Below are 13,957 nucleotides of genomic sequence, written 5' to 3'. Positions count from 1 at the left end.
AAACGAACAAGGAAGCTCGCACTTTAAACAGCTAAAAATGGAGAATTGCTTCCTTAATATCTGCAACAATATCCTCACTTTTTATCCTATCAATTTTTATTTTTTACTGTCAAAAGCTAGTCTAGTGAGAGCAACTCAAAACTAGACTTGAAGTTGGCAAAATTTCGAGTTTTATAACTTTCATAAGCTATGATGCACTTTTTGGTTGACTAAAATGTTTAAAAAAACAACAACATATATGTAATGCCGTAAATAAGCTAAATATTTATTCAATCGAAGAATACAAAGTGCTCTGGGCCTACACAATTGAAAAATGAAACATTAAAATGTAAAGAAATAACAGTTTCATTTCGTATAATTATTTGTCACAGTCACAGTGCAAATGGCCTACAGAGCCACATGTGGCCTATACAATGCAGGATACAATGTAACATTTAATAGAATGTAGCAAAGAATAGAACATAGTGATGCATAGGCTGTAATACTGTAGAATACAATTGTTAGAAATAATCTGTTGTCTGTCTCTGTTTTCTGTGCATGGGGATCACTATCTGATTGACTAGGTCACTATCTATGCATGCCTCATTCACTAACTGTGTGTGTGCATTTATAGATTAATCATGTAAGACGCTTTTGATACAATGATCATGTGCTAATATTGTTTTAAAACTATGATTACTCTAGATACATTTATTTTATCTGCCTAAACTTTCTGTGTCCTATTTAGAGTAAGATTCAATAATCACAAAAATATATATTTTACGTTTTATATCTTATGTGAACATTGCAAAATCTGTGTCCCCACTATCATCCCTGCAAGTCATAACAAGGCAGGAGGTTGTGTCTCAAAAGTTGTTCCAGGTCAGGTCATGGACTGGGTGTGCTGAAGCAGAAAGATAACGGTCTTCTCTGCCTGGTGACATGACGTGTCCACAATATTTATTCAAACTGACGAATCAACGGTTTGAGAGGGACGCACCTTCTGGAGAGTTCTACCCACATTTTTTATTAAACCTTTGTTAGGATATAAAAAAGGGTTCAGGGAAAATAGAGGGGGTCCAGACTTCATGAACTGATCCGCCTTAATCATGTAAATCAGGGAAGTGTAGTTTGAACCCAGAGACTGTAACTGCAAATTTCTTGACGTATTGTAATAAAATGATGCTAAACTGAGAACTTGGACGTCTCCTGCTCATCATTCCCCTTCAAACGATCTGCGCAGAGAAATAGGTGAGAGGATTTACTGTTGGAGTCAGATCATTTAATTTTAAAGGTTTCCTCAACAAATGTAACATTTAATATAATGTAGCCAAAAAAATTAATGTAACAGTTCAGAATACAATGTAACATATTATAGAATGTAGAGGAATAGACTGGATTGTAGCGATGCACTGGCTGGCGAAAACAATAAAAAGGGCACCTGGTGCGTGTGGTGGGAAACCAGCGGGCACTTTATCATGTTTTGTCCGTTGAAAGGGAATACTGGAAGGCACTTCATCATGTTTTATCATTGTTTTTTTTTTAACAATAGGATGATAGGCCATGCCCCCCCGAGTCATCGTAATATAGTGATGCTTAGAATGTAACGATGCAAAATACAATGTAACCTTTAATAGAATGTAGTGAATATAATTTAATGTAACGATGCATAGCAAGTAAGAATGAGAATTGAATGTAACATGTAATAGAAAGTAGCAAATAATAATATGTAAATTTAGTATGTAAATGGCTAAATTTCCCCACTGCAGGATAAAGAACAAATTATCTTATCTTGACATATAATATATATGAATATACACACACACACACACACACACACACACATATATATATATATATATTTATATATGTCTTATATGTATGTATGTTGGGTATTATTTACTGTATATTATTTTGCACATTTGAGCCATTCAACTGGTCTCTTCTGAGGCTACCTTTTTTTCCAATTGATGCACTGATTGGTTTTTATATTCACACAACCCGATATGAGAACAACTCCCCATAATATGCATTAATCAATCACCTGTCTTGAACTGCAAACCACCAACAATATGAGAATTTAAATTGCCCAACCCTACCGTTAATGTTTCCCTTTTTTGATATGTTGACACTTGAATTTACATTTTGCTCATTTATTGTTCATTTTCTTATGTTTTATTAGAGCGAAAAAACAAATGCAGACATGTTTGACATTTGTTTTTATCAGAACAAATTTTATTGCATCTTCAGTTTACATATCAGGATTAATAAAAATGTAATGGCATGTGAAATCTCATACACCTGTCCATTTGCTAACTGCTAAACAACAGTGTGCTGCAAAAATGTGACTTTTAACAACAGTGTCATAAATAACAAACAATTTACTGGATTTTGAAAGCAGGGTCACCACTTAATTTTCCGCGAGAATGGACCTGAATAGAACACAAAGGTAGGTTCAGTATGAAGCATCTGACAGATAATGAGAGAAAGAAAAATAAAAGTTAATGAAGTACCTTGGATGTCAGCCATCCTCCTGCGGATTCGAGGCAGAGTGCCGTCCAGCCTCAAGTTGGACTCGGGTGTTCTCAGCACCTCCTCCAGCCTACACTGCTCCTCGTTCTCCTGGTGGATCAACACATAGCAGGTTCACGAAACAAGTCGATCATTTGCCCCAAATGGCCCTTTAACAGCATCTGATATAAAACCTGTGTTGGAGTTTGCTGCTGTTTCCTCCTGCCTGCAGGCGTGTTGGGACGCGGGCTTTCTGCTCCACTTTTCTGCCGTTCCCTCTCTCTCTGCAGGATGATGGCCTGCCGCGTGGTCCTGTACTCCAAAGAAAAGTTGCTGATGGTTTTACAGAAGTCCTCCGCCTTGGTGTCTCTCACCATAGTTTTGGAATAGCCGAGGAATAATAGGAAAGAGTGGAACCTGGAGAATGAGGAGGAAAAGTTTTAAGTAAGACTCTTAAGGGTAATTTAAAAAGAAAGACATTTTTAAGCTGAAATAACTGTAATTTTCTCTGCGACAACTAACTTTGATAAACTGAAAAGGGTAAAGGTTCTGAGGTAAAAACACACAGTCCACTGTGGTAGCGATAAGCCAATCATAAGGTACCCTGCCCTAAAACATACTCTGCTTTATTGTCTGTTTTACCCTAAATGGGATCATAATTTACAAAATTAACATCATGCAGTGTCAAAGAAGACTTAAAACTAACGATTGACGATTGATGGTGAGAATGTTAACTGAGGTCTTAAATGAAGTGAGAAGTAGAATGATTTTTCTATTGACTCTCATACAAATAGACTTCATTTTGCAGCCACTGGAGTCGCCCCCTGCTGGTCATTATAAAGAATGCAGGTTTAAGGCACTTCCACATTGGCTTCACTTACGACATTATAGGACGTAAATCTTAGTCCCAGTTCTGACAAAATATAATTTCTCTTATTGTTTAAAACACATTGTTAACAGTGCTAAATGGAACTACTTGTTTAAGTTTAGGCAACAAAACTACCTGGTTAAGGTTCGGAAAAAAGGAAAGAGTGGAACCTGGAGAATGAAGAGGAAGAGTTTTAAGTTCAACTCTAAAGGTTAATTAGAATAAAATTTAGATGGAAGAAGTTTGATATCTTGACCCACACAGTTTTACAACATAATAAGTAATTTAACTGTTACTTATTGAATGACCACAGCCCACCTGTTGATAACCCGACGATGGACGGCTTTCAGGACCTTCAGGCGTTCCTCGCACTCCTTCAAAATCTGTGGCAGCCGGCAACGGAGTGAGCCATCTGCAGCCAAAGCCTCATTTCCTCCTCTCTTCTTCTGCATCTTTCCTCCTTTCCTCTTCTCTTCTGCCTTGTCCAGAATCTTGAGCTGGTCCCATGATGATTTGCACAAGGCCTCCAGCTGGGTGAAGTTGGACTGGACGAGCGAGTAGTCAAACTTTAAAGACAAGAAAAACTGGATGTTTGTGCATGAATTAAGATAGTTTATTGTCTATTTGAAATAAGATTGTATACATAGACTGAGAGACATTTTTAAGCGACAATAACTGAAACTTTCTCCGCAACAATTAACTTTGATAAACTGAAAAGACGGTGTGAAAGGGTAAAAGCCCTGAGGTAAAAACACACAGTGCACTGTGGTAGCGATAAGCCATAAAAATACATACCCTTCTTTATTGTCTATTTCACTCTAAATGGGACCATCATTTACAAAATGAACATCATGCTGTGTTAAAGAAGGCTTTAAACTAACAATTGAGACCATTCACTCATTGTGAGAATGCTTACTGAGGTCCTAAATTAAGTGAGAAGTAGGGTCATCTTCCTATTGACTTTTATACTTCATTTTGCAGCCACTGGAGTCGCCCCCTGCTGGTCATTAGAAAAAATGCAGGTTTAAGGCACTTCCACATTGGCTTCACTTTACATTATACGACACAAGTCTTAGTCCCAGTTCTGACAAAATATAACTTCTCTATTTGTTTAAAACACATATTTAACAGTGTGAAATGGAACTGTTTGTTTAAGTTGAGACAACAAAACTATCTGGTTAAGGTTCAGAAAACAGATGGGGGGGGGTTTGAGTTTAAGTAAATATGGTACATAACGTCTAGAAGCGGTTATGTTAGGTGACATAGATGTAACGTAGAATGTGACACATCTACATATCGTCACCTTCCAAAAATAATGGCCTAAGTCATTTTTTGACAATTTTTTTTGCCTAAATCATCTCCTCATGATGCTGTTTTTGTGTTTTTTGAATGACCTGAAAAAAATAAAAGTTCATTAAAAGTTAATTTACAAGTTAGTGTAAAATAACAATATGAGTTCGTCCTCTGGGTCAAAGTCCTGTTAGTTTGACCCCTCCACCAACCAATCCTCCCACTCCCTCTAAACGGACTTTCTTGCTCTTTATAATACGTTATAATACTTTTGCTCCCATCACTACTTAGTCTGGCCACTAGAGGCCGCTACCTAACAACAAATGCCAATATAGGTTTTATAAAATGCACCTCCTGGCTCAGAATAAAGTAGATTATTCCTAAATTATAGTACATTGAATGAGGACAGCCGCTTTTTATGCCTAAACTTTTTTTCACCCTTTTTTATACACAATTGGAATATATAATTTTATTTTTTAACTTTTTCCATGAAATAATTTTGACAATGTGATTTATTCTATTATTATTTTAGGGGCAGTCCGCGGCCTAGAGGTTAGGAATCGGGATTGTCCCCGAATCGAATCCCAGACCTGACAGGTCAAGAACTGAAGTGCCCTTGAACAAGGCACCTAACCCCCCACACAGCTCCACGGGCGCAGTACTATGCAGCCCACTACTCCTTGCATGGTGTGTTCACTTGTGTTTAAAAAAGGGTTAAATGCAGAGTTTGAATTTCCCCACTGTAGGATTAACAAAGTAATTAATCTTAGAATCGAATTCTTGACAGATAAAGTGTAGGGTGAATTCGGGTAATGTGGGACACTTTTTGCAATTTTGACTTTGTAATATTTTTCTAAATTTAAAAATATTTTATGTAATTTCAGTCACATGACACCCATGGTAGACCAATAGTAAATGTTTTGATGACTATATTTACTTTAAGCAGGAAATAAACCAGCCAAACCTTAAGTGTCCCACGAATCCACCCTATATCAAGCAATCCCTTTCAAAAGTATCACAATGAAAATGAAAACCACAATTAACAGAGGATTGCGTCACAAAATTATTCCAACTTCATGGGCGACCGTGTATATCCAAATAATCCTCCTTTCTACCCAGATGCAGCGTGTCTCACACACACTCAGGAGACAAACACACACACACACACACACACACACACACATAGACGCAACTACGCACCTTGCCAGCTTTAGTAACAGCAGTGATGTCAGAGTAGAGGTCAGAGGACTGTGGGTAGAGCTGCAGCAGCAGCACACAGACGTGGTGCAGCAGCGGCTGGCGGGTGTGTGTGTCCCTCACTTGTGACAGCTTCCCCAGGTAACTCAGCTCAAAGCCTCGGGCCTTGGTACGGTGAAACGTGTTGTGAGAATTTATGGGGTAAGGAATTGAAGATGAATGATACAGATTGGTGTCACTCACCTTACATCCATTGAGAAAGTTACCGATGGCCAACACTGTTGCTAGAATACATCTGAAGGTGTGACTGGCTGCCAGCTGCTCCATCGCCAACTTCAGATGGAAGAGAGGCTCAGCCACTTCCTGTCACGAGCAGGGACACATTCAGAGGACAATGTAGTGATTCATACGGAGTAGGTGAGCCAGCAAATACAGCTTTTATTTTTAGGCTGGTGACATATTTGGTGAGTGGAAGTCGTTTCAGTGGAGATTTTTTTTCTCTCCATGATGCGGCTTGTGCAAGGGGCATTATGGCATACTGTAAAAAATGTAAAATTAAATATTTTTGAGAATTTTTTTGTATTATCTTGCAAGGTTTTTCAAAATCAAAGTGCAAATGTGATAAAAAACTAAACTATATATATATATATATATATATATATATACATATATATGTGTGTGTATATATATAAATATTTTTTACATAATTATTTTATCGCTTATTGGTGTTGAATGTTAAATTACAGTGGATTCTATGTATTTTTTTTAAATACACATTTTGCTGAATGTATAATTTAAAGCAACTTTCAGTATTTTAAAGTATTAAAGTTTATAAAGTATAAGTAAAAATAAAAAACAGTTACAGTCTGATAACACATCATATTAAAGTAAAAAAAAAAATTTTTTTTTGAGGGTATTCTTGTTTTTTCTACATTAAGTGCAAATGCTATATTAAAAAAAGGTAAATAATTTTATTACAAATATTAACCATGAAATGTAAGTTGAAATCTGTAAATTATTACAATGGGACCGTATTGATTTTTTTAAACAGTATTATTCACAATGCATATAAATACTTTGTTTAATGGCCTTGCATGTTAAATTACAGTGGATCTGTATTAAAAAAAAAATTTTAAAATCTGCAAACACTTTAAATTTAACATTAAAATTAATTTAAAAAGAAATCATAACAAAAATGTAAAAAGTCTGGCAATAAAAACTAACATAACATGTTATGTTAAAGTAAAAAAAAAAAAGCTATTAGTTATTCTACATATTTGTTTTTTTTAAACTACAGACATTTGATGTAGATTATTTGAATTTTTCCAGAAATGATCTGTATAATAACAGTTGTTTTTGTTGCTGGGTTTTTTAAATGTTTTTTGTTGTTGTTGTTGTTTTTACAATGTAGTCACAGTAATGCTTGACTACCTAAATTCAGTTGTATTTTCAAACTAATTCTACTTTCACTTACCCTTTCTTTCTTTTTTTACTATTTTTATTTTAAGTTATTTTTTTGGCCGTTCCTCGGCTTGATTGATAGTGGAGAGAGATACAGAGTGAGAGGGAGATTGGAAACCGGGCCCCCTGCTTTTGAGGACTAAGCCTCTGTGGTCTCTCTATGTGGACGCCCCTCACTCACCTGTTCTAAGGAGTCGTAGTCCAGAGCGAAGGCCCACAGCTGCAGCCTGCAGGTCAGATGTGGGATTTCCCCCAAAGTGAGCAGGCAGAGCTCGGCCGGGGCCAGAGGGGAGTTGGGACTCTGTGCTTTGGCCTCCTTGATCAGACACAGTTCCTCCTCTGTTGGGATTAGTGCTTTAAGCCGCTGTTTGAGAAGAGAATGTGGAAAGAGATTAACTGGTACTGCATGAATATTAAAGTCTCCTGATGTGCTGTGTGTGTCCTAATCTGCATCCTGCTCCCGTTTCATTTTAAAGATACATCGAGGGCAACAAATTGTCCATCTGACAGAAGAAAACTTTAGAGGTTGAGCAAAATGCTGAAGCTCCAATTCTGTAAGGACGTGACCTGGGCTGTACCTGCACGTCCTCTCTGTCCAGCACGCTGCTGTCCATGCTGTAGATGGCCGGGGGGAGGAGGCGCGGAGGGGGCAGGCTGCTCAGGGCGATGGTGATGATGTTACTCCGCTTCATCCCCAACACTGACACTGACGGCTGCTTCTGCAGAGAAGAGACAGTTTAATCAAGATACTATACATAAATATGTTCGTAAGTGCATGTTAGGGTGGCTTTAACATACTGTAGAAGTTCTATTTGAAAAGAGATATTTCAAGTCCTTTATTTCACCAATAATTGGCCCTTCTTCTTCTACATTTTACTCACTGTGGCCTTGTATTTCACTGCAATATATAATATAATATATATATATATAACCTACAAGTACTGCAGCTCTATGGAATCAGCACAATCATGGCTGGAAGTGGGAACAACTCAAATATGTCCTTTGTGCAGAATAACACAGTTATAATGACATAAATCATAAAAAATAAAAAATGCAAGTAGAATTTCTCTGATTTATTATTATTTTTTAATTGGAATAAAATGGAATTTATGTATACAACACTTTTCCAAGTGCCCACAAGTGTCATGAATGTTGGGGGGAAAAATTGTGTCCCACATGTTATACATATTGAACTATTAACATGTTTCCAGCTTCTCCTGTCCTCTCCTCTCAGCTCTGTGTAAACAGATTTTCAGTGAATATTTGTCATGTGACCGTTCGTCTCATCAGAATCAATCATGGCTTCACAGTGTCTCTGAGGAGCAGAATTTAATGTTTTTAACAGGATCTACTTATTACAAACACTTTATTTTTAGCGACATTTTCAATGAGACATTTTTGACAGAAATAATCAAAATTTTAGGCTTCTTTTAGATCACTTCTTCTAACGGAAACTTTTGTAACCCATGAGCCGTTCAAGGACTGTCGGAAAGTTTGAATTTCTGCGAAAATTTCTGTTTTTACAGTTTCTTCCTACGATAAACGATGCATTTTTGGCGATATTTTAAAGAAAACATCTCTATGCTTTGCAATGCTTGTTTGATCGTTACTACAAAACCTCATCTCAGTGAGTCTCCAACTTCTTGCAAGCTGGCTTTTTGGAAAGTTTATACAAGTCACAATTCTTTGCAGTGGTAAGGTTAAACATATGTGGCTCTTAATAGTAATGTAAGTCTTTCTCTTATTCTGTTTCTATGGATAAAACGTTTGGATTCTCACAGTTTCTATCTAAAATCTGTAACTGCACAATGTCTGGATATTGTCTCATCAGTCTTACCTGCCTCCCAGAGGCCACATTAAAACTGCTGCTGCCTTTAGATTCAAACAGGTACTCCAGCCGGTTGGTGTCCAGATGGACCGGCTCGAGACCGGCCCAGATAGTCTGAGTCCCGAAGCGGGTCATTCTGGGAAGGGGAGCCACGCTCTGCAGCGCCCTCCAGTGGAGCTTCAAGGTGCGACCTTTGACATCTGCGTCTTTATCGTAGGCCGGGGGAAGAGGAGGAGGGGGAGGGAGAGGTGGAGGGGCTGGAGGTGCTCCAAGACACGACGATGACGCTTCATTGGTCGAACTCGTCGTCCCCTCGTCCTCTGTGCTGTCTTCTTCGTCCCAGAGGTCGGAGAAATCCAAAGTGTTGAGGCAAAGATGCTGAGCTTGTTTCAGAAACGAGCCCCAGGACTGGTCTAAGTCCCAGCTCAGGGGGGAGTCCTTGGCTTGGTCCGACTCCTTCATTGGGCCTTCAGAGCTGATTCAAAAAGAAGTTTGTTGATATTCAGGAGCATCACCTTCACAAACCTGCTTATAATTTCTGTTTTGAGCTCGAGAAAAAAGATCCTTCCTCATATTAGATCAAAACGAGGCCCTTTTAGAGTCAGATTGTTCCACACGGCAGCTGAACTCGTCTCTCCCTCTCACTGTGCCGTCTTCAGACTCTGTGTATGAGCCTCTGTGGATGCTCAGCCTCACTTGTCGACCACAGAAGCGCATAACTCACACGACCAAATCACAATCTTGGAACCACCTGTGGGTGTTCTCGCTGCGACGTAACCTGCAATTGCCTCGGGGCGCAGCGTTTTATCCTGCACGTCTGACGCTTTGATCCAAAAGTCCACCTCAAAGTGACCTCAGTGGAAGAGAAAGAATTCATGTGACGAGGTTGTGTTCGGTCCCGCAAACAATTCTGATGAGAAAAATCCAAGGAACGCCTTTCTGCAGCGCCGCCAGAACATCAAAATGACGTGTTTCTGCAGCTCGACTTTGATTATCTGTCCGTATGTGACAGCGAGTGAATTTTTGTGAGCAAAAAGAGAGAGAGAGAGTAGTGGATTGGTCCGTTGGTGCATCATTCTTGGTTTATTTGAGTTGCACCCTTTCCCTTAATTTCCTTATCGAGCCTTCATCTCCTGTTTGTATTGCTACTTGTGTATACACAAACTTCTCTATCTGCCTCTGAAGATCTGTTACTTCCCTCCCCTTCTCCCCTGTGAACGCATAAAACAGCACGACTGACCAATTTTTGCATCCTGCATCCAAAATTTTTGCAACTTTGCAGGAAACAAGGAAAAAATGTTGCAAAAACATCAGTCAAACGCCACCAATTGCAACAAATTATGATCAAACCCACTGTGAGAAAGTGTCTGCAGGATCACACACAGTTCTGTTCAGACGGGTCATTTGCATGGTCCACATGCAGCCATAATGAGGATCCCTCCCTCGGCCATTAGGTCGCCCCTAATTATACTTTATCTGGAGCTGTGGCCCTGCTGCAGGCGGCAGGGAGCCTCAGGGGACAGTTTGGACAAAATGAGCTCCATTTGGAAAGCTCCAGCTCCGTTTTAAACTTCTATATATCAACAGTGGGGTTTTTTTAAAGAGGGTTGAGCATCGCATTTGTGTTATTTTGAGTTTTTTAAGGCGAGAAACGACACAAGACACTATTACTACTGCTGTAAAATAGAATAAAAAAATAAAAAGTTTTTTTCAACAATTTACTGTATTATTTTTTAGAGGAATTTTCTTGTTTTTTCTACATTAAGTACAAATGCTACATTTAAAAAAAAAAAAAAGTTAATTATTTTTATTACAAATATTAGCCATAAAATGGAAGTTGAAATCTTTAAATTACTATAATGGGACAGTATCGATTTTTTTTTTACAGTATTATTCACAATAAATACTTTGCTTAGTGGTCTTGAATATTAAATTACAGTTGATTCTGTATGAATAAATAAATACAATAAAAAATCTGCAAAAACTTTAAATTTAGCATTAAAATTATTTAAAAGAAATCATAACAAAAATGTAAAAACTGTCATATTAAAAAAACCCTATTAGTACTATTCTATAGATTTGTTTTTTAAAATACAGATATTTAATATACATTATTTGTATTTCAAGAAAGTATCTGTAATATAACTGATTTTTTTACAGTGTAGTCACACAATTTGTTTACAGTATTATTTGATTTCTTGATGGTCTTGAATGTTAAATTACAGTGAATTCTGTGTAAAAAAATAAATAATAATAAAAACTGAGGCAAATTTCTGTGTTTTCTTTTTACAGGAAAACTTCAAATTGATCGTAAAAACAGTATTTTTATTTTTTACAGTGTAGACAAATATAAATCACTCCAGTAGATTAATCTGTTAGGGGGTCCCAGGAAAATACAGGGCTGCTTCCAAGATCGTGAACCATGTTTGATATTGTGATTCACAAAACTTCTCTGACACTCGGTGATCCAGTTTAACCTCCTTTTATAAAAGCTGAACTTGTTTTTGCTCTTCTTTACCTCTGGCTGGGTTCTGGCCCCTGGATCGTGATGTGAAAGTGGTTTTGTGCTGCCACCAATCATCAGGTCCAGAGGAGGAGCCTGCATACCTTCGCTGCTCACCGCTGCCACTGCATTGTTGCAATAAATGTGGTGCACAGCAGCGTGGTACACTGGTATGTAATTGTCTTTCAGGAAAATTAGATGTTTTGAGAAGAATGGTGCACATTTTAATTTGACTTCAAGATCTTTGTCAAAGAACTGCTCAGCTCATCTTGTGCAGGTGTCATAATAAAATCAAGTAATCATTCAAAACAGTCATGTAATTGATCTCAATCTCACCAAACCACCTGGACTACACTGTAAGAAAAAAAACCCATAAAGAAAACGAGAAATTCTGGCAAAAGTTGCCAAACACAGATAATGAAAGCTGTCAAATATATAAATTAGGATTAAGTTGTGTTATTTTAACATCTGGCAAAAGTTGCCAAACACTTCCCGCCAGATAAATAACACACCTTAATCCTAATCCTTTTTTAAAAAAAAATTCAAGACCATTAAGCAAATTATTCATTGTGCATTGTGAACAATACTTTAAAAAGAATCGATAATATCCCATTTTATTAATTTACAGATTTCAACTGACATTTTATGGTTAATATTTGTAATAAAAATAATTTAACTTTTTTTTTTTAAATATCACATTTGCACGTAATGTAGAAAAAACAATAATAACCCCCCCAAAAATATATATATATATATTTTTTACTTTAATATGATGGTGTTAACAGACTTTAACTGTTTGTTTGTTTTTAAGATTTCTTAGAAAAAGAAATTACATTCAATTTTAATGTAAAAAAATCCAAAGGGGCCTTAATGATATATTTATTTGTAATAAAAAATAATTTACATAAAATAAATAAATATAAAGACAACAAAAATAATACAGTACATTTCTGGAAAATATATATAAAAATTTTTTTAACAGTGTAGTGTAAAATGTATGCCTTTTATTCATATTTATTTATAGGATTTATAAATCAGAGTCTCCTGGTTCAAACAGACAGACTCAAGCTCTGTTTCTTCACAACTTGAATATTCTCAAAGTGAACTGGCAGTGATTACATGTTCTTCCTGGCCTGATTGTAATCTTGCTGTAAGGGTCCTGAGAGAGTTGAACAGCCTTCAGTGGTTCTGGTGGGACAGATGACAGATGAAACAAGATGCACAAATGTATATATACACAACCACCGCCAGACAGACACACAGAGAGTCCAGGGCCAGTTTCATCAAAGGAAACCATCCGGAAACATCCGTCCCCCCCGTGGGAAATCTGTCTGTTTCACAAACTGCCACATCAACACCAAATCCTGTCCAGCCAGGAGAATCAGGGGAGAAAATCTTAACTATATGATATCATCACGAAACTTCCCATTTTGATTACTGACATTCAGACATTATTTTTTTCGATTAAGTTTTCTGAAGTGTTAGGTTAAAATATGAAAATGAGCTATTAAATGATCAACTATGTGATAATGTGCTTACATTTCCAGAACAGAAATCTGAACATTAAATAATGCCCCCCCCCCCCCCCCCCCCCCTTTTTTTTTTTTTAACCTAGAAAAGTCAACAGAGGGAATATTGGATATACCTCCATCCATAAATACTGTTAGTTTTTAGAAATAAAATTATATACACATCATATAGATCGATTACACACAGAATGAAACATTTCATGTCTTAATTTATTTAATTTCCTCTAATTATAATGATTATGGCTTACATTTAATGAAGACCTAAAATTCAGTGTCTCAAAAATGTTTACTATAAAGACCAATTTTAAAAAGTATGTTTATACCCATAAGAACCCACGGTGACACCCGTGTAACAAACACTTTAAATCTTCTAGAATCTCCCATATTCAGCTTTATGCTTCACCTTAACTCATTAAATCCCTAAGAGACGTATATACTGTGGGACTGGAAACAGAAATGTGTAAAAGTAGCTAATTTTAAAAAGCTTATTTTTTGTTACTAGGCTAAGCCCATTTAACCCATTTAACGATTCTAATCCAGTAATAGTTGTGTCCTGTGTTGGATTTAACTTGTTCTGACCATATTTCCTGAACAAATTAAAGTCACAATTTTGATAAATGTTATGGAGGTGCAAAATAAAAAGGTAAATTTGTGTCTCTGTAAGCAGAAAATGTGTCTAGTTTTTTCTATTTTAAAATAAGAAATATCATAAACATAAATACCATAAACGCCCATTGTAACGTTTATGTCACATCACAGATCTTTGACATTTAGGGGTAGTATTTTTTTTT

Source organism: Centropristis striata, chromosome 17, assembly GCF_030273125.1.
Source record: "Centropristis striata isolate RG_2023a ecotype Rhode Island chromosome 17, C.striata_1.0, whole genome shotgun sequence".
In the NCBI taxonomy this organism is placed as follows: domain Eukaryota; kingdom Metazoa; phylum Chordata; class Actinopteri; order Perciformes; family Serranidae; genus Centropristis; species Centropristis striata.
The sequence above is the reverse complement of the archived record's forward strand: the minus strand, read 5'-3'. Positions refer to the sequence as shown.